The sequence below is a fragment of the Sceloporus occidentalis genome, unplaced genomic scaffold (assembly GCF_023333645.1).
Source record: "Sceloporus occidentalis isolate IW3139 unplaced genomic scaffold, rSceOcc1.0.p SCAF_59, whole genome shotgun sequence".
NCBI lineage: Eukaryota > Metazoa > Chordata > Lepidosauria > Squamata > Phrynosomatidae > Sceloporus > Sceloporus occidentalis.
The window spans coordinates 3,137,010-3,160,746 of NW_028317039.1; positions in this window are offsets into that span (position 1 = coordinate 3,137,010).

Consider the following 23,737-nt stretch of genomic DNA (forward strand, 5'->3'; position numbering starts at 1 on the left):
TAGTTTATCTATACATAGAAGGAGAAATGTTATAACAAGAGGTCATGATCAAAAACTAGAGAGTCAGAGGCCTAGATGTACCGTAAGGATGTTTTACTTTACTGAGAAAGAGGTAGATATGTGGAACTGCCTCCAAGCAGGGGTGGAAGAGGAATTTGAACATGCATACGCTCCTAAATCCTAGAGGAGACCAACGACTGACAGTCATTTAGAAATTGTTGCCACAAACCATGTATCTTCTTTATTTGCGGCTCTGTCACTTCATCGGAGGTTAATAACTGAAATATCTCTGCCCTGTGAAGATATGTGGATAGTGTGATCTCCGCAAAACAATTTAAAAACACTCTCTCTTCTCTTTCTCATAATTTCTCCCCTGTCTCATTGTCCTCTTTCTCCACACATCTCTCCTTTCTTCCTACCTCTTTTCTTATTTATTATTAGACTTGGGCACCGGCACACATATGTCTTCATATTCGACAAAATTTGTCTGTCTATGTCAGGGGCGTCCAAGTTTTTTCTGCAGTGGGCCACTTCATCAGAATTGTATACGTGCGACGGCCGCACTCATTTTTCACTGTGAGAAAATATGGCCTTTAATAAAATATGCAGATTAAAATAAATTAAATGACACAAAACCTTTACTTTTCCTCTCACTGATTTCTGGGCCTAGAAAGTTTTGTGACTACAAATGCAGGATTCTGTGTAAGTAAAAATAAAATAGTTCTATTTATTTTAGCGATGCACTAAAATGAAAATTCTGGACCAAAACCGAAAATTCAGGGTTCACTTAGCCGAAACTGAAAATGACCCCCCACACTTTTTTAATAAAAGTAAGTTACACACCAAAATTGTACAAAAAATTATATATTATGATTGTTAACAGCAATCTCAGGCATACCCAGATTCCAGCATGTACTGGTTGGCTGGGCATTGTACCGGTATTTTTTGTCCAATTTTAGTGTGTAACCATGCTTTTATTAAAAGTAACACACCACAATTGGACAAAAAAAAATCAACAATATGACTTGGCATGATAGGAGTGTGATTGCTAACAGCAAACACACTCTTTTTATACCCAGGCAACCAGTAAATGCTGGAACCTAGGCATGATGGGACTGTGATTGCTGTTAGCTGTTAGCAATCACACTCCTATCATCCCAAGTCAGCCAGTACATGCTGGTACAGGGTGGCTGTAAGTGCAGACCCCATACTGCTGGCAGCATCAATACACAAGGGGGCAGCTAGCCAGGTTTCAGCATATACTGGCTGACTTGGCATGATAGGAGTGGGATTGTTAACAGCAATCACAGTCCCATCATGCCTAGGTTCCTGCACTTACACATCCATGCTATCACACACACAAATTCATTCATTCACAGATTCATTCCCTCAATCAGGCATACTCATTCAATCACCCTCCCCCACCCCCTTACCTGCACTACAGCTCTCTCAATGCCGATCACAGACTTCAGCAGGGGGCACGCCCTCCCACGTTCTCCCCATAGGGGAAGCAGGACTGGAGCAGAGAATAGACCCTCCCACAAGTAAGCAGCAGGGCTCTTGTGATCCTGGCTGCCGATCTCACGCGAGCCGCACCTCGAGGTCCCGTGGGCCACATGTTGGACGCCCCTGGTCTATGTTGTTAGGACGAAATTCTTCCAACAATTTTGTTTTCATAAAATCCAATTTGTCCGTCCGGGTTGCCATGGAAACAAGAAATAAATGGGTAGAAAGGGTTAAAGGACAACTGTAGTGTGAAAAAAAATGTTTCTTTAAATCCTTTAAACTCTAATCACCTCAGAACTGCTGTAAAACTCACCTATTCATATGTAACAAATTAACTTTGAACAAATTACCACAAAGCAGCAGCCGGGAACATGTATGTCTGTATGCACAACATGGGTGCAGTGGAAATTTGTGTGGGTGCAGAGTGGGTGTAAGGGCAAGTCATTTATTTTCATTATGGTGTGCAGTGGAAATGTATATAGTTGCAAAGTGGGTGCAATAGCAAGTCATTTTTTTGATTATGGGTGCGGTGGACATTTATATAGGTGCAATGGCAAGTCATTTATTTTCATTATGGGTGCAGTGGACAATTATAAGGGTACAAAGTGGGTGCAATGTCTAGTCATTTTTGTTCATTATGGTTGCAGCGTAAATTTATGTGGGTGCAAAGTGGGCGTAGTAGCAAGTCATTTTTTTCAATATGGGGGCAGTGGACATTTATACGGGCTCTAAGTGGGTGCAATGGCAAGTCCTTTTGTTTTTCCTTGTGGGTGCACCCACTTTGCATCTAAATATATATAGGTGCAAAGTGGGTGTAACAGCAAGTAATTTTTTTAATAGCACAATGGAAATGTATGGGGGTTCATTTTGCACCCGCATAAATATCCACTGCACCCATAATGAAGAAAAAAGGGCTTGCCATTGCACCACTTTGCACATCCATAAATTACAACTGCACCCATGTTGCACCTAAAGGACTTGTTTTACTAATGTAATATAAATATGTGCCAGATATATATATATATATATCTATATATATCTATATTTATTTTTTCTGTTAAATACATTATGTAAACATTCATGTTCCCTGGCTGCTGATGCTTTATGGTAATTTGTTCAATGTTACTTTGTTACATGTGAATAGTTGAGCAGATGAGTTTTACAGCAACTTTGTTAGTAGAGTTTAATTAATATAAAATGGCGAGACTATCCTCCTCTTACTGTAGTTAAAATGGCGGCCGAAGAAGAAATGAATGAAAGCAGATTTTCATATTGTGCACATTCGTTTTCTTTTTCTTCCGTCCAATGTTCATTCATTATTATTCGGACGAATGTTCGAAATGCTAAAATTCTACACAAAGACGCATTGTACGAAAATGAATGCGCAAGTCTAGTTTGCATGTGATACTTAGATAATCTGTTTACAAGGCAGTTCTACTTTATGACATCCAGAACAAATTTGCATATCTTGACCTATAAATGTTTTTGGAATGCTGCAATACAGCTTAGAAAAATATTTTGAACATCAAAGACTGTTATAATATTTTGCAGACTGTTTAGCAAAGCATTTTCCTTGCCATTCCAGGTGGCACAGGAGACGAGAAGGCTCCGCCTACCAGGTAGGGCAGGAAACACTATAAAAAAAGGAGACCTCCCCCTTCCTCCCCAGTGTTGTTTCCTGCCCTACTCAGGTAGCGGTTAGGCTGAAGCTTACCTTCTTTCTCTTTTTTTGTTTTCTCGGAGCCCCGGGGGGGGCGTCCTCTTTCTGATACCCGGTAGCGGTCCCGGTGGATCCAGGGTTCGTGCGGCAGCCTCGGAGGCTGTAACTCCGCGGTCATCGCGGCAACACACACGAGGCTCAACCCTCATTAGGCTCTGCCCACAGCCAAGGGGGCTCACTGGGATGTGCATCCTTGGGCTCTGGTTCACTCCGTCCCGGGGAATCCTCAGTGTGAGGCACGGCAGGGGAAGGTTACAGGCACTGTGAGCAAGGATTTCAAAGCCGGCTGTGCCGGTTTCGCGGCACCCGTTCGTTACAATCTCCACGCCCGGGGTCATGAGAGGTCAATCGGCTGGGATTTTCCGGATATGATGTTTCCGGGCCTGGGCACCTAAATGCCTCTATAAAAACACCAGAATGGGTAAGATCTTTCCTTGCTCTTCGTTTCTGTGCTGTATTATTGAATCTACTACTCCTCTATTGTGCCTGCCTGTGCCTGAGGATTGTATATTGCCAGTTCAAGTAGGTGTTTCCCTCTCGGTTTGGAGGGAGATTTCCATTGCCTATTCCATTGCTTTCTGTGGTTACATCTTTGTGTTTTCTCCTTAGTCATGTCAGACAAAAATTCAGACATCCCTCCTGAGGCCTCCCCACATAGGAAGTCTGTGGGAAAGACGAAACACAAAGCCTGCTCATCCTGTAAAAAGACCCTGCACGACCCTTCGGCCAAAATGTGCAGCTCCTGCTCTCGGCCTAAAGAAGTTTCCACAACAGAATTTACCTCCTGGTTGAAGGGGGAACTTCCGTCTACCTTTGACTGTTTTCGAGCCATGGCAAGCTCCACTCAGGCACCGGTGCCTCCGCATCAACCTTACCAGCAGATGCCCTGGAAGATTATTCGGCTCCTTTTTCTGAATATGACTACCAGTCAAATGACCCCCAGTCTTCAGATGAGGATGGGGAAATTAAAGAGGAAACCTTTTTTCTTCCCAATCGAAGAAACAGGGAAACTCATCTCTGCAGTCAGATCTACTTTGAATCTACAGGATGACATACCAGTTTCAAAACCAGATCCTTTTCAGGGTCACTCTAGGAAACCGCAGACTTTTCCAGTTCACGATTCACTTTCTGCCATTATCACGGAACAGTGGAAATATCCTGACCGGAGATTCTTCACATCTTCCAGAATCAAAAAGCTTTTTCCTTTCGATAGTAAGAATTCTGATGCCTGGGAAGTCCCGAAAGTGGACACCGCAGTAGCCAAGGCCACGGAAAAAAAAACAAAAAACAGCCATTCCGTTGGAGGACACGTCCCATTTCAAAGACCCCATGGACCGGAGGGCTGAGAATGCCGCTAAAATGTCTTTTGAAGCAGCAGCGGCGAACTTTCGTCAACCTATTGCCATGGCGTCAACTTCTAGAGCCATTAAAGTCTCTGGCTCGAACAGGCGGTGGAAGACCTTGCAGCTATTCCAGGGACTGAGCAGGTCGCAAGAAACCTGTCCAACACCTGCTTAGCAGTTGACTTAATCTCCGATGCCTCCATTGAATCTGTCTGTAAGTCTGCTAAAGCCACTGCGCTTTCAGCGGTTTCAAGGCGAGCTCTCTGGCTTAAGTCGTGGTCTGCAGATAATGCCTCAAAACACAAGCTGTGCAGCATTCCGTTCCAGGGGAGCCACCTCTTCGGCAACAACCTCGACACGATTCTAGAATCCACCACGGGGGACAAGCACTGGTTACCTCAGAGTAAAAGACCACCCCGTTTCAGGTCAAATTATTACAGAGCTCCAAGAGACAGAGAGTCCTACAGGCCCTCAACCTCCAATCAAGACTACCAGTCCTTTCTGGGTAAACCCTACGCAAGAGATAGATTCCAGAGAGGAAGAGGCAGGGACGGTAAAGCAGGAAGGTTCTGACGCCAGCCGGCTTCAGGTAGGGGGCAGGTTAACCGGTTTTATTCATGCCTGGGAAGAGATCACCTCAGACCCCTGGGTCCTTCGCATCATCGATCAGGGCTATGCACTGGAGTTCACTCACCTACCTGCCCAGAAATTCCTGCTGTCCATGCCTCCCGCAGATCCTTGGAAAAGATCGGGATTCCTCTCCACACTCAACAACTTAATTCACGAAAGGGCTCTGGTCCCGGTTCCTCATGCCGAAACCATCCAGGAAATTCAGGCTAATAATCAACCAACAGTTGGTGAACACCTGTATAAGATACAACAGGTTCCGGATGGAATCCCTGAAGTCCGCCACAGAGATTATTTCGTCGGGGGACTTCATGGTCACCATAGACCTGCGGGATGCCTATATACATGTTCCCATCAGGAAAGACCACCAAAGATTCCTCCGTCTGGCCGTTCCATTGCCTCAAGGTATTCGGCATCTTCAGTTTCGGGCTCTTCCTTTTGGAATTGCTTCAGCTCCACGGATCTTCACGAAGCTCATGTCAGTGAGGCAAAAAGGCATAAAAGTGGTCCCATATCTGGACGATTGGCTCCTCATAGCGGCCTCGGCATCATTGCTCCAGTCCCATCTAGAGTTTTCCCTCAGGACCCTCCACAACCTAGGATGGCTAGTAAACATACTAAAGTCACAGTTACTTCCAAACAGACGTCTGACCTTTCTGGGAATGATCCTCGATTCACACGTACAGAAGACGTTTCTCCCGCGGGACAAGATCCTAAGATTGAGGGAATTCACGCACGCGGTCCTACAGAACAAGTCAGTGTCCCTCAGATCCATCGTGTCATTGCTCGGTCTAATGACCTCCTCCATCTCAGCGGTTCCCTGGGCACTTGCTCACGCGAGACCTCTTCAACAGTTCCTACTGGATCACTGGAATCGCTCCAGGACGTCCCTATACAAGAAGGTCCGACTTTCTCCCTTCGTTCAGCAGTCACTCCGATGGTGGCTGTGAGCCAAGAATCTTTTACAGGGACTCTCTTGGCAGACAAGAGATTGGGTGGTAATTTCCACCGACGCCAGTTTGAGAGGGTGGGGTGCTGTTATGGGAAGCAATATTACCCAGGGAACCTGGTCTCCTCAAGAATCAGGCCTGCACATCAATCTTCTAGAACTGCTAGCGGTCTGGAGGGCTCTAAGGTTATGGTCTCCAATCCTGTGGCACAAGTCCATCAGGATCCTTTCGGACGACGTCACCGTTGTGGCCTACCTTTCCAAACAAGGTGGCACCAGAAGCAGGCGCCTGCAGACTGCTCAGATCTGCCGAAGGGCGGAGTTCAGTCACTGCACTCTCTCCGCGGTTCATCTCAAGGGTCACTGAATCAGGAGGCGGATTACCTCAGCAGGAACTCAGTACTTCGGGGAGAATGGTCCTTAAACGATAGGGTCTTCGCCTTCATCACAAGGAAATGGGGTACTCCTCAGATAGACCTGATGGCCACGCATCTGAACAAACAGGTAAAGGAGTTTTTCTCTCTTTCATCAGTCGGCCGTCCCCAAACCTGGGATTTCGATCTCGCATATGTTTTTCCTCCGCTTCCCCTTCTCTCCAGAGTGCTCCGGAAAATTCGAGAAAACCCTCAAAAAGTCATCCTGGTTGTTCCTTTCTGGCCTCGAAGAATCTGGTTCTTGGACCTTACCAGCCTGACCATGGACGAGCCCATGCTTCTTCCTCAGGTGAAGGATACTCTTGTTCAAGGTCCTGTTCTCCACCCGGATCCCTCCTGGTTCAACCTCTCAGCATGGCTTCTGAAAGGGAGATCCTGACCCGCAAGAAAACTACGGCTGCTAAATAACAGAAGGTTTGGGAAACGTTCATTACCTGGTGCAATGTGCACGAAGTATCCTCTCCATCCATCCGTGAGGTGCTGCACTTTTTTCAAGACGGCTTTGATAAAGGGTTACAACCTGCTACTATCAAGGTCCAGATTTCGGCACTGAGCAACTTCTTGGACTCCAAACTGGCTTCCCATCCCTGGATCTCCAGATTTTCTAAGAGGATGTGCAGACTTCGCCCTAGGCTCCGTCCGTCAGTTCCACCTTGGGACCTTAACCTCGTGTTGTACCAACTCACCACGTCTCCTTTTGAGCCTCTAGAGGATACCTCTCTGAAGCTGCTCACCTACAAGGCTGTCCTTCTAGTAGCCCTCACCTCCACTAGGAGGGTGAGCGAGCTCCAGGCTCTCTCCAGAGTGGAACCTTTTCTCAGGATTCCGACGGACTGCATTATCCTCCGTTTACCACCAGAGTTTCTCCCTAAAGTAGTCTCACCTTTCCATTCGGATCAGGAGATCGTCCTACCTACTTTATGTCCGGATCCCAAGAATCCTAAAGAGCTGGAACTCCACTCGCTAGACCTGCGGAGGTGTATCCTGTCTTATCTCTCGCTGTCACGGTCCGCGTCACGGACCGCAACGTAGTGATTCCCCCGAGTACCCGCGGCTAGCGGGTACTCGAAACTTACCTCTCCCGCAGCTCCGGGACCTTGCTTCGAGGTGCCAGCAGCCAGCAAGCACCCGGGGCAGGTCCTTCAGCATCAGTATTTACGAAGATTGATTTAAGGGGAGCATACAACCTGGTTCGTATCAAAAAAGGTCATGAGTGGAGGACAGCATTCAGATCATGATATGGACACTTCGAGTATATGGTGATGCCATACGGCTTATGTAATGCACCCGCCACTTTTCAACACTTTATGAATGACATTTTCAGAGACATGTTGGATCAATTCGTGGTGATATACTTAGATGATATCCTGATATACTCCCCCTCCTTGCAAACACATAGAGAACATGTGTCTAAAGTATTGATGCGACTAAGAGGAAATGGATTATATGCCAAGCCAGAGAAATGTGTGTTTGAGACGCAATCGGTGGAATTTCTGGGCTTTATTTTAACACCTACTAAAGTCATGATGGATCCTAAGAAAATAGCTACTATTCTACAATGGCCACCTCCCACAGATAAAAAAGGTGTGCAAAGATTCGTAGGATTTGCTAACTTCTATCGGAAGTTTATTAGGAACTTTTCAAAGGTCATTCAACCAATTACATCTCTCACATCCATTAAAAAGAAGTTTTGTTGGACGGAAGCTGCTCAGAGAGCATTTGACTTCCTCAAAGAACGGTTCACCACAGCACCAATATTGATTCTTCCTGTGCCACAAAGGCCCTATGTACTGGAGGTGGACGCCTCTGATTCTGCTGTGGGGGCTATCCTGTCCCAAAGGGATGACACCGACAATCAACTTCACCCGCTTGCCTTTTCTCCAGAACTCTGAACCCTGCTGAGAGAAATTATGGTGTGGGAGAAAAAGAGATGCTGGTCATGAAAATGGCCTTAGAAGAGTGGAGACATTTATTGGAAGGAGCACTTCACCCCATAACGGTCTACACTGACCATAAAAATATGGAATATTTCAGAACTGCCAAGAGACTTCAAGCCCGACTGGCCAGATGGTCTTTATTTTTCTCTCGATTCCAGCTTCATATAACTTACAGACCCGGTTCCAAGAACACCAAAGCTGACTCTCTCTCACGCATGTTTGAAGTACCTACGGCACATCCACAAGTGGAAGACACTGTATTGAAAGCAGGTCAATTTATGACTATCACGCAATCATTGTGGGATCTCATCCGTCAACATGGTGCGAACATAGCTCCCTCTGAACTTTCACAGCTGCATCCTGATGGTGAGTTCTACTACCACAATGGGTTGCTCTATGTTCCTCCTGGGGTACGCCTGCAGGTTCTACAACAATTTCATGACTCTCCTGCAGCTGGACATGGAGGTATCACTCAAACTACGGATCTTATACGTAGACAGTTCTGGTGGCCTACACTTCAAGAGGATGTACGACAGTTCATAATCTCTTGTACTATATGTGCCAGAGCAAAGAACTCTCATATTAAACCTGCCGGCCTCCTGTGTCCCCTGCCTGTTCCCGTAAGACCATGGACAGATATATCCGTGGACTTTATAACAGACTTACCAGCATCAAAACAACACACCACGCTTATGGTCGTAGTTGATAGATTGACGAAGATGGCTCATTTCATCCCTACCAAACACTTACCTACAGCAGACGAAACATCGGTGTTGTTTGTAAAAGAGATCTTCCGATTGCATGGACTATCAGAACATATTGTGTCAGACAGAGGGACTCAATTTACATCCAGATTCTGGAAAGCCTTTTGTGATGAGCTTCACATACATCGCTCCCTCTCCACAGCCTTTCATCCCCAGAGCAATGGACAGACGGAGCGCACAAATCAAACCCTTGAGCAATACCTACGATGTTTTACTTCGCATTTACAAGATGACTGGTACCAATTTCTTCCGCTCGCAGAATTTGCATTTAATAACCACATACATTCTTCAACACAGAAATCACCCTTCTTTTCAAATTATGGTATCCATCCATCCATGCTACCAGGTTCTCCGATAACCAGCTCAGTTCCTTCTGTCACTGAACAAGTCACAAGGATGATTGCCATCCACAAATCCTTGCACAGCACACTTACCAAGGCTCAACAAAGATATAAAAGGTTCGCTGATACCCATCGTTCTCCTGCTCCTGTATACAAACCTGGGGACAAGGTGTGGCTGTCAACTACTCACCTGAAACTATCCTGTCCTACTAAGAAATTGGGACCTAAATTTATTGGTCCATATACTATTATCCGTGTCCTCTCATCTGCTGCTGTGGAATTACAACTACCTGGTTCAATGCGAATACACCCCGTTTTTCATGTTTCCCTCCTGAAGCCTTGGAACACCAATCCTTTTCCGGGTCGACATCCTGATCCTCCGGCTCCTATTTCTATTGATGATGCTGAAGAATACGAAGTCGAACAAATTCTGGATTCTAGGAGATTTCGGGGTCGTCTTCAGTATCTCATCCAATGGAAAGGATATGAGATCAACGAGAACTCCTGGGAGAATGCTGATGAGGTTCATGCAGATGAGTTGGTTCATGAGTTCCACTCACTTCATCCTTTAAAACCTGGTCCCCTGAGAGCCCGGAGGTCTCTCCTTAGGGGGGGGCCTGTCACGGTCCGCGTCACGGACCGCAACGTAGTGATTCCCCCGAGTACTACGTTACCTCTCCCGCAGCTCCGGGACCTTGCTTCGAGGTGCCAGCAGCCAGCAAGCACCCGGGGCAGGTCCTTCAGGGTATCCCCATCGCTAGTGACCACGCCCCCTCTCTTGTAGCTTGCCTCCCTGGAGATGACGTAACGTAACTAACGTTGCGTCGTCCGCTGGGGGCGGAGCCTGGTCTGAGCGGGAGTTATTGTTCCTGCTGAGTAGTTCGTTCTGAAGTTATACTTACCTGATTGCCTCTCCGTTGCTGACCTGTGCCTGTTCTTGACTTCGCTGCCTTCTCTACTCCTACCCGGCTTGTATGATAACCATCTCCGTTGCTGACCTGTGCCTGTTCTTGACTTCGCTGCCTTCTCTACTCCTACCCGGCTTGTATGATAACCATCTCCGTTGCTGACCTGTGCCTGTTCTTGACTTCGCTGCCTTCTCCACTCCTGACCTGGCTTGTTTGACGATTCTTGATACTTCTGTGCCTTGCTGCATACTGGGTTCCTCACACAAGAATTTTGTGACACTCGCGTACATCTGCCTGGAAGAAATCCAACTCTCTTTCTGTCCTTTGCGGGGACCCGCAAGGGCAGATCAGCATCCAGGGCTTCCATAAGCCGCTGGCTTAAGGACGCAATCACCTTTTTTTACATCTCTGCGGGAAGAGTACCTCCCTCCGGCCTGAAGGCACACTCGACCAGATCCGTCTTGACTTCCTGGGCTGAACTCTCCGGGGTGAATCTGTCTCTCGTTTGCAAGGCAGCGACCTGGAGGTCGATTCATACGTTCGTATGGCACTACAGGCTGAATCTGCATCTCTCAGACGAGTCTCAATTTGGTCGTCGTGTCCTGCAGACTGGAATCCTTCCCTCCCTATCTTGCTAATTCTCCTGTGCCACCTGGAATGGCAAGGAAAGTGAGAATTTTTACCTGGGAATTCCTTTTCCTTGTCCATTTCCAAGGTGGCACACTTTAACTCCCACCCATTAAATTTACTTTTGCTTGTCTATTATTTGTCTGAGTCTTTCTTTTTAACCACACTGGGGAGGAAAGGGGAGGTCTCCTTTTTTTATAGTGTTTCCTGCCCTACCTGGTAGGCGGAGCCTTCTCTTCTCCTGTGCCACCTTGGAAATGGACAAGGAAAAGCAATTCCCAGGTAAGAATTCTCACTTTGCACATATTGAGCTCATTTTTATTTTAGATGAGCTACAAATGTATTTGCCTGTTTATTATCTACTGTGAAAGTGATTTGTGTTTTAAATACATGTTTTTCACTAACACATAAAATATTTTTTCGCATTTTGTTGGACTTATAGCGGCCACTCTCTCGGATGCCCCAGCCCCTTTCATGATTCTTGGACCACAGTAATATTAGGAACTGTGTTTACATATGCATCTTATTTATGACTAATTTGTTCTTGAAAAATACTTCATAAATGTAGGGTTTGTCCCTATTCTGAACAAAAAGAAAAATTTGGTCCGGGACTCGACACGTGCTGTACGCATGAAATATGGGGTGGTATTTGGTTATTTCCAGGGCTGATTTTTATTTCCAGTCGCCAAGCAGGTAAGCAAATTTAGTTTTTGGTGGGGGTGGTAGTTTTTTTCTGCAGTGGGCCACTTCATCAGAAATGTATATGAGAGAAAATACGACCTTTAATAAGATATGTAGATTTAAAAAGTTAAATGACACAAAACCTTTACTTTTCCTCTCACTAATTTCTGGGCCTAGAGTTTTGTCCTCTGAAGTGACTACTTCAGGATTCTGGATAACTTATAATGAAATAGTTCTATTTATTCTAGGGATGAACCGAAATGAACCGAAATGAAAATTCTGGACCGAAAATTCAGGGTTCACTTAGCCGAAGCCAAAACAGAAAATTACCCCCACACACACCTTTAAAAATAATTCACAGTTTATTAAAAGATATGTAAGATACATACAGGGTACTGCAATGATACACTGGTAGCATGACAGACTGCGAAAGGCATACAATACAGATATGGAGATATCCGGCTGCAGATACATAACATAACGGGTACGGCACGCAGGCCAAAAAAAAGCAAAACAAAAAAAACCCACACTTTTAATAAAAGTAAGTTACACACCAAAATTGTAGAAAAAAAATTATAATCGGGGTCGTCTTATAATCAGACCTCAACTAGGTCTGACTATGAGACTAAGATTCAGATCCCCCGCAGCGATGCAGGGGACCTGGATCCTCCTGTCCCCCCCCCCTCAACTTACCGGTACTTCTGAGTCCCCGGTGCTTAGTCCGGGCAGCGTGTAGAGCTCTACGCAATTCACGTATAGCTCTACACCCTGCCCGGACTAAGCACCGGGCAGCGTGTAGAGCTCTACGCGATTCGCGTACACAATGTCCGCTGCAGCAGGGAGGAGGTACGGTTAGCAGCGGGGGTTGTCTGCATCCATCGCGCAGACCTTCCCCCGCTGTCAGAGTTCCCCGTGATCTCTGGAACCCGGGGAAGGTCTGCGTGATGGACGCAGACAACCCCCGCTGCTAGCCGCACCTCCTCCCGGTTGCAGCGGAAGTTGTCTACGCAAATCGCGTAGAGTTCTACACATTGCCCGGACTACACACCGGGGACTTAGAATCTCCTGTAAGTTTGGAGGAGGGAGGGGGAGGGAGTGTTAAATGGGGGGCATAAGGCATTTCTGGAGGCAGAGAGCTCTGTGAAATGCCTTTTAACACCCTTAATGCCACTCTGCCTCCAGAAATGCCTTTTAACCCTCTATATGCCACTCTGCCTCCTGAAATGCCTTATACCTCCCTATATGCCACTCTGCCCCATAATATGCCTTTTAACCCCCTAAATGCCAGAGTGGCATATAGGGGTATAAGGCAATTCTGGAGGCAGAGTGGCACATAGGGGGTCAAAAAGCATATCATGGGGCACAGTGGCATTTAGAGTGTTAAAAGGCATATCATGGGCCACAGTGGCATATAGGAGGTATAAGGCATTTCTGGGGCAGAGTGGCAAGCCAGGGGCAGATGTGCATAACTGGGGGGGGCAGGTTGAAAAAAAAAAAAGGAAATAAAAACAAAATATTTTTCTCAATCATAGCTTTTATTAAAAAAAATGTTCACATAGTTTACATGAATTAACATTTACTGGTAAAACTTTTTTCCTATAGGGTCGTCTTATATCCAGGCTTTTTCTTTTTTTCATAAATTAATATTCAGATTTGGGGGGGTCGTCTTATAATACAGCAAATACGGTATATATATATATATATATATATAGATTGTTAACAGAAATCTTAGGCATACCCAGATTCCAGCATGTAGTGGTTGCCTGGGCATGATAGGCGTGTGATTGCTGTCAACAATCATATATAAATTAATATTGTTTTTGTACTTACTTTTTTAATTAAAATGTGGTTAACACACCAAAATTAGACAACAAATTCAACAATATATATATATATATAATTGTTAACAGTAATCACACTCCTATCATGCCCAGGCAACCAGTAAATGCTGGAACCTGGGCATGATAGGACTGTGATTGCTGTTAGCAATCACACTCCTATCATCCCAAGTCAGCCAGTACATGCTGAAACCTGGCTAGCTGGCCCCCTTGTGTATTGATGCTGCCAGCAGTATGGGGTCTGCACATCACTTACAGCCACCATGTGCCATGCCATGCCCCCCCTTACACATCCATCCCTAGATATGCTTTATGCCCACCTTACATCCCCAGGCTCCCTGATGTCTAGTGGGGGCAGCTGGTGGACCTCTGCGCAATGCGTGTAGACAACCTCCGTCATAGAAGCTCCGGCGGAAGTGCCAGCAGCAGCGCGGGTTGTCTGCATCACACAGACGCCCATCGGCTGCCAGAGAGGAGGATCCAGGTCCCCTGCAGCGCTCCAGGGAATCTGAATCATAACATAAATGAAAAAAACACCTGTCCGGCGGCCGGAACTGCATGTCCCAGGTGTCGGGTGATACAAATTGTGCATCCCTGCGCTAAACCCCAAATATAGACTGTACCCCCCACTTTAAAAACGTAAAGTGTGGACTATAATCGGGCAAATACGGTAAGTATTCAGTTTCATTTATAAAGCCGCTAATTGCAATTGTGTTGACTGTGCAATTGTACACTATATAAGTATATGGACAGCCCTCCCAACTATACACTTGGGCAACGGCCAACTCTTCGTGTTAGCCTTCGTGGGGGAAAAAAATCTTTGTATTCCACGAATATTCGTCTGTTTTTCTTAAAAGGGGTTAATACGGGGTTGATGCGGTACGCACTAAGCAACAGCTTTGGCGCCAGGATTTTAAAGGTCTCTACGAGCAACTCTATTGGTCGCCGGCATCAACCAATGAAGGGCACCTGCACTTCCCGCTCCATGAGTTAAAGATCCATACAAGCAACCAATAGAGTCGCTCGTACAGACTTTTAAAATCCTGGTGCCGAAACTCTGCCTGGGGAGACCATTCCACTCCCGTTAACTTCTGCGATGCTGCATAGATAATGGGAGCGGAAATCCATAGGTTCGCTGTCAGGAGTAAGGTCCATAAGAGCTACTCTATTGTTCACTCCTCACGCGAACCTACAGATTTCCGCTCCCGTTAACCCCTCCGGTGCTGCGTACATAAGGTAGGCTAGATGGGGAAGGGACCTGGGAGATTAGTAAACGAAGACCAACACGAAGATTCTTCGTGTTGTATGTCTTTGTGTACGTTTTGATGGTGCCATGTTCATTTCTTCGGTACTTGGGCTGAACAACGCAAACACACCCATTGTGTTCGTTTTCATGTTCGCCGGAATACGAATCCACAAGTCTGCTCCTATTATTTAGGTGTTTCAACCACAGCCATTGCTAACAGGTGTATAAAATCAAGCCTGTAGGCAGCCATCTCTAAAGCAGATATCCTTTGCCAGAAGTCAATTCATTAAATTTCTGCCCTGCTAGAACTGCTCAGGTCCCCTGTATGTGCTATTATTGTGGGTGGGAGCATCTAGCCTTGGCAGCTCAGCCATGAATCAGTACACCATGCACACTCAAAGAGCGGGGCTGTTGAGTGCTGAAACGCAAAAAAGTTGCCTGCCTGCTGTTGCATCTCAATGTGTTTTTATAGAAACATAGACAGCAGATAAGAACCATTTGGCCCATCCAGTGTGCCCAACCTCTGAATACTTTCCTTAGTCCCTGGTTTTATCTTATATCTAGCTTAGCCTTATGCCTATCCCATGCTTGCTTAAACGCCTTCACTGTATTAACAGCTACCACTTCTGCTGGATGGCTATTCCAAGCATCCAGTATACTCTCATTAAAGGTTTACTTTTAAACCTTTGGCCCTCTATTTTAAGATTATGTCCTCTTGTTGTGGTAATATTTCTTCTTTTAAATAAACCATCTTCCTTCATCATATTGCCTCCCTTTAAGTATTTAAATGTTTCTATCATATACCCCTGTCACGTCTTTTCCCCAGGCTATATATGTTAAGATCCTTTACCCTTTCCTGGTAAGATTTATCCTGTAATCCATGAACTATTTCACCAACATATATATATATATATCCTTCTGGAGATACGGTCTCCAGTACTGTACACAATACTCCAAGTGAGGTCTCACCAGTGCTCTTTACAACGGCATGAGCAGTTCCCTCTTTCTACTGCTAATACCTCTCCCTATAGAACCAAGTATTTCCTATTGTCTATGCATTGATTTTTCATGGCCAAGCAGCTGCACACAAGCCAAGGATCACTATGCACAATGCTAAGCGTCGTCTGGAGTGGTGTAAAGCACACGGTCACTAGGCTCTGTAGCAGTGGAAGCGTGTTCCCTTAAGGGATCACACTCCACTATCTGGAAGTCTAATGCATGAATCTGGGTTTGTCAGAGAAACACTACCTACTGGAATGCATAGTGCCTACTATAAAGTTTGGTTGAGGAAGGATAATGGTCTGAGGCTGTTTTTCAGGGTTTAGGTTGGGCCTCTTAGTGAAGGCTAATACTAAAGCTAAAGCATACAAAGACATTTTAGACCAGTGGTTCTTAACCTGGGTTCGATCGAACACCAGGGGTTCGGCGGGTTCGGTTGGAATTTGGTGCACCCAGTAGTCGAATTGTAACTGTCGTGATGGTACGTTGTGTGATTTCTTTCTTAATATTTTAATCCCTTCATACTAACTTTTCAAATTAAGAAGGGTTTAGTGAATGCGCATATGAAACTGGTGGGGGTCAGTACCTCCAACAAGGTTAAGAACCACTGTTTTAGACCATTTTGGGAAAGGCACTTGTTTAAGCATGGCTGTGCCCCTGTGCACAAAGCAAGGTTCAAAAAGATCTGGTTTTATTAGTTTGGTGTGCAGAAACCTGAGTGACCTGCACAAAGCCCTGACCTCAACCCCACTGATCACCTTTGGGATGAATTTACCCTCCGAATACAAGCCTTCATATCCAACATCACTGCATGACTTTATAAATGCTCTTTTGGCCAAATGGGCAAAAATTCCCACAGACACACTCTTTCCGGAGACGTGGACACCGTTATAGCCACCAAAGGGGGGGGGACTCCATATTGTGGAATGGAACCTACAACAAGCTCATATAGGTATGATGGTCAGGTGTCTGCAGATTTCTTGGTATTGAGTGTATCTGTATTATGAAATCAAGGAGGCACTGGAGAAATAAACACACATCTCAGAGGAGTATGTGAAAAAAATATTGGGTATGTCTCCCCCTTTGCATGTGGTGACAGTCAGTTTCAACAAATATCCACATAAACAAATTTTGTAAAACCACAATATTATTAAACAGTTTTGATGGAGGCCCATGGTTGTTTTAACCCCTTCAGTCCCTTATGGACGTACCGGTACATCCAAAAAACGCATCCCAAAAATCCCTTATGGACGTACCAGTACGTACCAGACACATCCCTGCCGTTGCATGGGAGATAGGACTGACAGCCTAGACTCCTCCCTGACAGCAGAAGCCAGCATTTCCAGCTATCTGCTGCCCAATCCAATGTAACAGCTTCCGGCAAAAACGACGGAAAACTGTTATTTTTAAACGCCAATCACTTCTGACGTCACCCGGAAGGTCATCAGAGGACAGGATATCCCATGCAGGGTCTTTACAGACCCTGCAGGGATATCCGATCGCTCCTATGAGGCACAAGCACTGTGGGGACTTGCATAGAGATCACAGTGGACACCACTCTCCTCCCATGCTGAAGCACGAAACTAAGAAAAGAAAAATTACCAAAATAATACAATAAATAATAATAATAATAAAAAAACAATAAAGTGAGCTAAGTGATGTCATTGTGACCTCTAACCATTTAAAAAAAAAAATATATATATATAAAAAATACAAAAAATAAAATAAAATAATATATAAAAAAATTACATCCCATTGCCCTAACACAACATCTAAACAGTATAACCCTCCTGCTCCCGTTCAACACTTCCAAACCCGTTAAGCCACAAGCATAAAAATTCCACGAATAATGTACACCTTATGGTATGTTCCCTATAAGTGCTGGGAAAGTATGGAAAATCTATAAATTAGGTATTTCTGAAATCAGGATTCCTGAATTGATAAACTTGGAGGGGATTTTCCATCACTTAACCTAATTTTGTGAGGATTCAGAGGGAAAATTTATAAAAAATAGGTGTTTCTTTTCTCATTTTCGCTAGTTTTTACTAAATTTCTCATTCTAAAATTGCAGCTAATCATCTAACTATGGTATCAAAAGAAAGTTCTATCTCTCCTTGAAAGAAAATATATAGTTTACACGGGTACACTATTCACAGGAAAAGAGAATAATCGCTCAACCGACATAGCGCAAAAATGGCAAAATTGCCCCGGGACTTGAGGTGCCAAAAACCCCTGGGATTGAAGGGGTTAAACCTGATAGCTGGTGGATGGCAAACATTTTTTCTCCTGGACAGTTTTTGTAGTTCTGCTATAGTTACATTTACAAGACAACCATATGTAACTTTTTGTGCAAGGTGAAAAAAGAAAAAAAAAAGGTGAGCATGGGAACTATACAGAGTTTCTCACAAAAACACTCTTTCCGTAAGGGGGACATCAACAACCACATCATTTTCTATTTCTGCTAACCTACACAGGTATGCTACTGTGCAGGGACTCAATTACTTCAGTTTACCTGGGACACTCTCATGTACCCTCTGGTCAGTTTCTTCTTTCTCTGGGCAGGGAAGCAGCATCTAGCCTTGCCCATCCACTAAAGGCTGTATTGGGCCAACCCCTACCAGAGAGGAAGATCCAGGTAGCTTAATAACATTGGGAAGTTTCAACGTATGCTTCTCATATAGCTTGCCACCTTTTGCAAAGACATTTCCTAGACACTCTATGAAAAGTAGCTCATGGGGTACGGCTTTATAATTGATAACAAAAATGTTTTATATTTTGTTCATTAAATTGAGAAAAAAATTAAATAGAAGATAAAAAAGTAAGATGAGAAAAGGAGAAAAGGGGAAAGAGAGAGAAAAATGAGGAGGAAAGGGACAAGATAGTGGAGTGAAATGGAAGAGAGAAGAAAAAAGACAGAGTAAAGAAGAAATAAGAAAAGGAAAGATAGGAGTTGAGACCAGAGAAAAAAGAAAGAAGGTAAGAGCAACAGAATAAAGAAAATGTTGAGAGGATAAAGACAAATATAGGCAAAGCCACTCTCTCCCTGCTTTGTACCACCTGCATGTAGCCTCAGCCTGTCTTCAGAGCAGCTTATGTGACAACGTTGACCCCCCCCCCCCATGTTTGGCAAACAGATAGTACTATAGCAGAGAATGCTATAGATACTGGTCAGTAGAATGTGAACTATATATGTGTCTTGGACAAAAGCCCAGTTTGGTAACCCTAGTACATAGTGTCATTTTTTTTAACTGCAAACATACACTTTTTCATGAACACTCACATACCTTGACAAGCCCACAATAACAATCCTACAGAAAAACTAAAAGGCCATTGACCTCATACATCCCCTACCCCTTTCCACACGTCTTAGGGAGTGACATGCACTCACAACGGTTACATGGTGTCCCCTTCCTCAGACCTACGGCCCTGGCCTCTCTGCTGTCTTTCCTACAGCACGGGTACTAGACACAGAGTTCCCTGACGGCTTTCTTCCAGGTGGTAGATACCACAGAGATCCGTGACAGCTTTCTTCCAGGTGGTAGATACCACTGAGATCCGTGACAGCTTTCTTCCAGGTGGCAGACACAGAGTTCCGTGACAGCTTTCTTCCAGGTGGCAGACACAGAGTTCCGTGACAGCTTTCTTCCAGGTGGCAGACACAGAGATCCGTGACAGCTTTCTTCCAGGTGGTAGACACAGAGATCCGTGACAGCTTTCTTCCAGGTGGTAGACAGAGATCCGTGACAGCTTTCTGAATAGTTTTAGTTAATGCCCATTAACAAACATTTCTGCCTTGCAGAATGTATAATAAAATAGACATTATTCTCTAAGTGTTCCATGCAATCGCAGCAACTATTTTCTCAACAAGATGTTTTGTGCATCTTAAATGAGAACAAATAACAAACGCGTAAACAAACCCCAAATAAAGCTTCACTAGGTAAACGTCAATATGCGGACATTTTACTGGCGACAGTCCTTCATAAGAGATCATTGTCCTGTAAAAATCGGAGTAAATAAAATCCGAAACGCCCTACTTCCTGCTAGAAAGAGCGTCGTTGGGTGGGGTAAGTTTATATACTCGAATTAATGCTTTGGACTTCATGTAGCAACACCGAAACCAATTTAACAGATGCCAGATTTTAAAAAAAGCGAACACAGTACAGTCGAGAATGTCCCAGCGCGAAGATCCGAGGTATTTACTAACATGTTTACTTCCTAGAGGGGCGGAGGCAGACGGATGTGCTTTTTGGTAGTCTACTAGCTTCATACTGTTACGCCCAGAAAGAAGTTAAATATGCGTATTTATGCGAATCCTATGTAACGTAATGTACCCATTAAACCTGGGACATCTAAGCTTCGTACTGTGACTTTGGATTATGGTTTAGTTTTTAACCCGTTTAATGCCATCATCAAGTGTGCAGCACATATTTACAGGGTAAAGGTTAGTGGCAGATGGAATAATTTCTGTTATTTCCTTAACTGTGTATGGAGACGCGACGGTTTAAATGTCCTTTATTTCAAACGAATAACTGCATAGAGCTTGGCCTGGGGTATGATTGAGGAAGTGCGACGTTTACTTTCCAGTTTGCTATGCTACTTGTATGTTTTTCTGTTGAGGAAGATATTATATGTGGTTGTATTATATTAGGGTTGCGTAAACTACGTGTGTGCTTTTCTGTTGAGGAAGGTATTATATGGGGTTGTATTATATTAGGGTTGCGTATGATACATTATGCTGGGGGAAATAAATGGATTGGCATTTTCCTGTCATCTTTTGGCATAATAATAAACCTCATAATGAATAAGTGTTATGTGGTAATCGCATGTAAAAGTGTTTTGGGGCTTGTGGCGGAGCCCCCTTGTACCTCCAGCTGGATACCCCCAGCAGAACCTTGCTTCCTTGCTTACCAGCTCTCGAGAGAGCTGAGGAATGTAATATGCGTCACCACCAGTCACCCAACCACTAGCGGAAGCTTAGTGTAGAGTGAAGAACAAGAACAGCACGCAGAACATGGAGTGTTGGAAATTCACTCAGGCATCGTCAATGTAGAGCGAAACAGGAACTCTCTGAGAGTCACACACAGGGTTCTTATACAGACATAAATACATTTTTAACAGTGGAATACGATGGAGGGAGGGACGGGGAAATTCTGATTTAAACAACATCCTGGGGGGGGGGGTTTCAGACATTACACAGATTAACTGAAACAATAGCTTGTCACTCCCTGGTTGGCGGTTGCATATCCTGGCTGTCTGCAAGAGTTAATCCCCCTCAGCAAGTAATCAGACAATTAGTGATGGGAAGTTCGGATCATTAAAGTGAATCGGATCATTTCGATTCGTTCACTGAAATGATCCGATTCATGATCCGAATCTTCGGATCACTCAGTGTGACTCACAGGAGTTACTGTTTTCCAGTAACTCCGTGCAGGCACACTAACGATTGCCCCGCCCCTTTCATTATGAATCCTCCCCCTGCCTCCAGTGATGTCAATGAAGGCAGAGAGTCGTTCAAAGATTCGGATCTTACAGGGATCCGAATCTTACAGTGATCCGGATCACTGTAATAACCGGATCACTGTAATATCCGGATCATTGTAAGATCCGGATCTTTGAACGACTCTCTGCCTTCATTGGGATTCGAATCAGTCAGATAATATTACCATACTGTTATAAATAATACATTAATAATCACTGCCCCCAAGATTTACATATCCCTTTACCTGCAACTGCACCTTAAGCTAACTTTATTAAATTAATTAAATTAACCCTAAACACCCCATCAACCATGTCTGCCCCTGAAATTAACCCTTAACACCCCATCAACCATGACTGCCCCTAAAATTAACCCTAAACACCCCATTAAGCATAACTGCCCCCAAATTAACACTAAAGACCCCATTAAGCATAACTGCCCCCAAATTAACCCTAAACACCCCATTAAGCATAACTGCCCCCAAATTAACCCTAAACACCTCATTAAGCATAACTGCCCCTAAATTAACACTAAACACCTCATTAAGCATAACTGCCCCTAAATTAACACTAAAGACCCCATTAAGCATAACTGCCCCTAAATTAACCCTAAACACCCCATTAAGCATAACTGCCCCTAAATTAACACTAAAGACCCCATCAACCATACCAATTTATTAGGTAATTTATCTGGAGTACATGCAATTAATTTAGGGGCAGTTATGGTTAATGGAGTATTTAGGGTTAATTTCAGGGGCCGTTATGGTTAATGGGATCTTTACGGTTAATTTCAGGGGCCGTTATGGTTAATGGGATCTTTACGGTTAATTTCAGGGGCAGTTATGGTTGATGGGGTATAAGGGTTAATTTTATGCTGATGACTGGGGGTTAATTTAATAAAGTTAACTGTAGGTGCAGTTATAGGTAAAGGGGGGCAAACTCAGGGGAATCTAAATCCTGGGGGCAGTGTGAACATTATTAATGTATTTATTTATAAAAGTATGGTATCAGTAATATTCTCTGAATGATTCAAATCTCTGTAAGATTCGGATCCTTGTAAGATTCGAATCATTTGAATCTTCGGATCATTTGAATCTTCGGATCATTTGAATCTTCGGATCATTTGAATCTTCGGGTCATTCGACTCTTCGGATCATTCGAATCTTTGAACGACTCTCTGACTCTCTGACTCTGAGTCATCGTTCCTCTGTTAATTAATGAGCTGTAACCTGACCCCAGAGTCTGTCTGAGTGCTCTGCAGATGACTCACAGCTCTAGGATCAGGTTACAGCTGCATGATTCACAGACTGAACCGCTACAAATGAATCGTTCAGTCTACTGAACCGATTCATCCGGATGACTAAAAAGAATTGGATCAAATGAACGATTCGTTCATGATACAGACAATATACTTCTGGGAGTGTCTGAAAACATGGGGAGTTACAGGGAAAAGTTATGATATAAACAATTGCAAAACATCATCTGTGTTGGCAAAATACAATATCAATATCAGAGGTCCACAGTCTTCAGAGTCTCTCATATTAAGAAAATGTGGTAAAACCTGTACCAGGGGGAAAATCATTGGAAACTGACCCCCTGTACCTACACACCATCTTTAGAAGGCCAGGGCCCATAGTCGGTAGGGAGGAGGCTAGCCTTCAGCCCACTCCAGAGCCCCAGTGACTGAGGTTCCATCACAATGCTAATTTATGGAGATAGAGAGGAGGGACTGTGAGGTGGTTTCCGTGCTGGTGGGTGTACAGGTACATTTCTGGTGTTTATAGGTTTACTGTCCAAACCTGAACCTGTAGTTGGATTAAAAAGGGAATGAAAAATTGCATACAAAAAAATTGGGGGGGAGAAACTGAGGAGATGCAAGAGAGGAAAGCAGAGTTGCTCGGCAAGGAGACAGGGACATGGAAGCGGTCGGCGGAGAAGGTAAGGAGACCTTCAGAGAGAGAGAGTGTGAAAGGGCATGACAGATTGAATCAGGGTGAGTAACAATTAATTTTACTCACCCTGTAGTAAAATGCCCTATGATGTCTGAAAATGAATGCACAAAAAATGAAAAATTTGTTCAAATCATTTTTGGCCCATTTGCAAGTCTAATATCAACTCTCCTGGTTCTAGAAATCATTGTAGTAGAATGTGGGTAAAGGGCTCTCCTTCTCCCATGCACCCCTACTGTCCAGATCTAGGCAGGACAGTCCTGATTTTGGGACTTTGTCCCGCTTATCCCTACCTCTGTCCCGCTTTGCCAGGGCAGGCGAGAGAGGCACTTGCCTGGGGCGCAGCTGTGAGGAGGTGCACAGCCTGATCAGCAGCTGCAGGACTGGAGATCA